General features: G+C 43.8%; 1 protein-coding gene across 2 annotated transcripts in view; it reads right to left on the bottom strand.

Annotated features, from left to right (window-relative positions):
• Window positions 1–3,928, bottom strand: part of LOC106522295 (cadherin-6) — an 86,010-nt gene extending 82,082 nt beyond the window's left edge. The window contains exon 1 of one of the 2 annotated variants that reach the window (XM_014015261.1): window positions 3,531–3,928. The gene's annotated coding sequence lies outside the window, so the exon portion shown is untranslated. The remainder of the gene's footprint in view (window positions 1–3,530) is intronic. The other variant, XM_014015260.1, reaches the window with a different exon arrangement.
• Between the last annotated feature and the right edge of the window lie 1,000 nt (window positions 3,929–4,928).

Genomic DNA, 4,928 nt, shown 5'->3' with positions numbered 1-4,928 from the left:
CACCCCACCAACCCCATCCCTTCCTTCCCAGGTCAAATGATGTAAGAAATGAGACGTGGCTGGTGAATAGACTTTCATGCCCCCGCTTTTCCAGTGTCATTTCCGTAACTCTGAAAATTGTGCCATGGTCTACAGGGCTTTGTTGTAAATCACTATCTCGCGCTGTCAGACTGCAGTCTGCTGCACACTGTGGATGCCTGGCTTTCCGCTGCCTCCTGGGTGACTAATATAGCTTGTTAAATTGTGCTGAGGCGCGTGCGGAAAACTGAACACCTTTGCACAATGTTTGTTTTCTTGCATCCGTGGCTCCTGAACATCGGCTAGCTCATCGGTTCATCTTTAAAAAGAACATCATTATCGCCGGAAGACGTTCGCTAAACTCCGCACAGCTGTCCTGTCACTGGCTTTGCTTGGTGATGCAGTGAGACGAGCTTCCACTCACCACCACTACAGTGTCAGCGTTGTGAAGCTATCTCTCAGTCTTTTCATAATTAGAAAAGCTGCGGAGCCAAGCCACAGTTTGGGGTGTGTGCATGTGTGTGTGTGTGTGTATGTGTGTGTGTGTTTGGAGGGGGGGACTGCTGGCAGTTGCGTTATTCAACATTGGCAGCAATGTACTCTGTCTCCCACCCTAAAGACACAAATCTAAGTGGATTCATACGCACATATGGTACGAAGCTGGACTCTCACAACCAGTTTTTGCACCCTATACACTGGAGCTGTGCATGCACAATTGCACACACATAAAGACTCCGTCTGGTGCCTTTGTAAATAGATTTATGAGTGTATTTTAGTGTAATTGGTGTTCACCTACATGAAACGGGAAGAGCTAATTACCCATTGTTAAGTGAGGTATAAACTGTAAGATCAACCTAGATTTATCTTCTTAGCTCGCTGAGAACAGAACAGGGATTTTTTTAGGGGGGGGATTTGACTCTCCTTGCTATAATCCAGTTCCCAAATCCCTGAGCCCCATCTAACTCTGTTTTGTAGCTATGAAAAATTCAATCTGAGGCTCAGATTGATCTTCAAACCTTGGGTGGCCCCCTGCCGATGGCAATTTAACGTGGAACACACGTCACAGTTTCTGCTTCCTTATCGTATGTACGTGCATCGGTGGGCGAGAAGCACGTCTCGCCTTATGTTGGTTTCTATGCAATTACGGTTCCGACTGCTCCATAAATAGACTTCTCTGAAGGGAATCTGTCTCATTAGGAAGGAGCGATTATGAAGTTGCCACTCTACCCCGCAAGAAAACTTGCTCTAACGGTCACAAAAGGCCTCGAGACATGAAAGGCAGAGCGTCACGGTAAATGGGGAAGAGAAACTTTCAGTCTGATGTGTTCTCCTGAAATAGTTAGGCAAGTTTTGTTCCGCACAAAAGAAAGAAAAATGAAGCTTAGTTGGCTGGCACAGACAGCAGCGACAGATACATATTTGGCACGAGAAAGACTTTGGAATCCTTGGAGCACAAACACGTCACATCATACAGAGCATGACTAATGGACTCAAACAGTCAAGGTGCTTCTACCAAACTACAACTCCCAGAGGTGCTTTCTGCTACTGATTTCAAGAGTTTGCGAGCAAATCCACATTAGCGCCACACGCTGCACATGTGGGCTCAACAACTGCCCCCAGTTATCCAGACACTCACATAGCGAACAGGGAGGGAAGGTCCGGAGACATGACCACAAGGGATCGGAGGGTGCTTTAGCACCAACAGCGGCTGATGGGATTTCATCAGCTCCAGATGCAGACGAAGACAGGAGCAGAAACGCTCGATATTATGAGCAGGACACATCAGCGTGATGCGGCCCATCTGGAGCACAAATAATGCAATCAGCTCGGGTCACCGGTCGTTGCTGCCTGGCCGTCAGTTAAACCCACCAACCTGTGACGCGCTCGCGGGGACAGGCTGGAGCGGATCGACTCCAGCTTCGCTCAGAACATCCCCGCCCCTTTAAGTCCAGCACATGAGTGAAGCCGTTTGGATGAAGAATGAGATGAAATGTGAGGGACTGCCTAATGCAATCTGCGCTTTGCTGTGTGAAACACTGATGGCTCTGATGCTTCTTGTCACGTCGGCCCTGCAGTGTCACATATTCACATCTTCACAACAGTGAAAAAACATACACACCATGCTTGTGTGTGGATCCCCCCCAACACACACACACACACACACACACACAGACACACAACAAGTACACACCAGGACTCTGTTTGCATGCAGCGCCTTTAAATATGCAGCACCTCCCAGTGCTCCCTGTTTGACTTTGATCAGCCACAGATTCCACCTCTGTCCCTTTCATCTATGAACTTCAAAACCTGGACCACAAAAAAAGAAAAAGAAAACCTGTTCTGGTTCAGACAGACCATCTCCTTTCACCAAGCTGCTCTCTGGATCACATAGAAACAAGAAGGAAGCAGATGTAGTTAAGAAAAAAAAAGAAGGAAAAAAAAGAAGACAAGCAATGAGGTTGACCTTTTCTTTTCTAATGTAAAGTCAGAGCCTTCATCCCCTGGCTACTCTCAAATGATGAGTTTGTAATTTCAAAAAAGCGTGAGCTAAGAGGAGTGCTTATTGCAAAATTTTCCCCTGATACTGAGCACAAACAACTTTTTGGCACATAACCATTTCTTTCTTTTTCTTTTTTTTTCTAGAAACATGAAGCAATCCAAATGGAGAAAAAAGGGACCTCAGAAACTTTTTTTTTTTTTTCAAATCTCGCCCCCTCCTCCCATCCTCAGGATTACACCACACCTCTCCCTGTCACTCCACGGGCTCTTAAGTAAAACAGCCAACTTCATTCCTTTTATAGTTTCCCTGCATTATTCAGCAGAAACATAAAAAATTCAAAGACACATCAGGGAGAGCCTATCATCTGGTTGTCAATAACGCTAGAGGACATGTTTTTAGAGGGTTGACTCAGAAGAGGTGCTCTCCTTTACAGGTAAAAAATATAAAAAAATAAAAATAAATAAAAAAAGGAGCAAGGCCTGGTTTTATGAGGCTGTTGTCCCACCTGCACCAGATCACATCCAGTGGATCTACCAGCATGGCTTGGATCATCAGCGGTGAGCCACACAAATAGATTCAATTACAAAATGCGTGAAGCTCCATGCGTGATAAAGGAAACGTGCGTAAAGAGGGTCATGACAATGGGCTGTCCAGGATCGTTTGAATACCATGCTTCATCTTCTATACACAAACGGATCAGAATGAGACACGATTTAAAACGCATAAAAGTTAAATAGAAAATCTAAAGAAAAACTGGGGTCTATGCGCACACAACAGAAACAGTCTGCCAACGTTTAAGGAAAAAAAATACAGAAGTTACTCAATTAAAAGAGAGAAATCGGTCCGCATGCAGATTTCTTTTCTTTTACAACTACTTGGGTCTGCCTGTGTAATGTGTGAGCAGGATGAAAACCAGCTCAAGACGCTGCYAGAAGTAACTCTGATCGAGACTGATAATAAGCGCGTTTCCACACCGTTTTTCTGATTTAAGTTGGGAATAAATCCCGCTTACCTGATTGATGAAGTTTATTCTTGTGAAGAATGATTGAAAATAAAAATGTTTCCAGAAGAGAGAGGGAGAGAGAGAGAGGGAAAAAAAACCCCAGGGGGGGAACACACACAAACGTAAAGCCGGAGCTGTGTATCCGCTCGCTGCGGCTTTTGTTGGCCGGTGTTCCGCCCCGACTGCGCGTCTCTCAGCCGCGCTGCATCACTTCTCGCTGTGGATGTCAGGGAGGCTGAGGGGACTCAACCCTCCCATTGGCTGCCATTCACAAGTMCCCGGCAGAACACGGCGGAGAAGGGAGGTGGGGGGTGGAGGGACACACGCACACATATAATCACACGCGCGCACACTGAGGAGCGACAAAAACAAAGGGACGATGGTGAGAGTGTCAGCGCTGCTTCGGTGAGGCTGCGTAAAAAAACAACCGAGCGGGGTTCAACTTTAACACGGAGCTGCGTGTGTCTGAGTCTTTACACACGCTTACACAGCATATATAAATATATTAGTAAAAGCATAGCTGGTAAACCCAGGCATCATGCATCATTAAAGGGATATTCCGACAGTTTCAAAGTGGGAAAATCATGAACAGTAAATATCTTACCTGTTGTAGAAATATGCTTTATTGACCTCAGTTAAAAAAAAAAAAAAAAATCTGGGTTAAACTTAGATCATACCACAATTGACAGCTTAAAGGGTAGAGTCATATGTTGTACCGATGTGGTGTATTAAAAAGCAGCTATCAAGTGACATTTTATGGTCATCATGTCAGACAAAAACATGCTGTCGAGGTACACATGTCTGCAATGGTTGATGTTTTTAATATACAAAAGCTAAGCAATGAAAAGCTAATGTTTTTGTTTAAATGCARTTCTACATGGAAATCAAGCCCTRATAAATTGTTTACATTGACAGCCTGCCCTGAACAATCGGGTGTCGCACTTGCACCACAGTGGTTGTACTTATGCACAGATATGTAGGCACTACTATGTCTTTAAATTCATTCTTTAAATTTTACAGATATTGAACTACAGGTATTGATTTTTTTTGTTTGCCATCACAAACTGATAAGTCTCTGAAAAGCAGACAAAATGGTGAATAGGGGTAGGATTRAATAAGTTTTACTTCTTACCCCTTTTCAGACATGTTAATGAGATTTATGTGCTTCATGTGAGTGTATGTATTTGGGTAGGTGTACACAGATAGGTGTGTGCACATCGGGTGTATATTTATGGGTWTATTTGTGTATAATTAGTCTAAGTGGTTTCATTTTTTGTATATATGTGCAAGGGTATATTGAGATACATAGATTCAAACTATGCTTTATGTAATGAATTTGACATGTCTGGAATAAAATCATAAATCAAATCAAGCTGAAATTTGATGTGTTTGTAACTCAGAGTCATC

This window comes from Austrofundulus limnaeus, unplaced genomic scaffold (genome assembly GCF_001266775.1).
Source record: "Austrofundulus limnaeus strain Quisiro unplaced genomic scaffold, Austrofundulus_limnaeus-1.0 Scaffold126, whole genome shotgun sequence".
NCBI lineage: Eukaryota > Metazoa > Chordata > Actinopteri > Cyprinodontiformes > Rivulidae > Austrofundulus > Austrofundulus limnaeus.
This window is presented reverse-complemented; position numbering and strand designations above follow the sequence as displayed.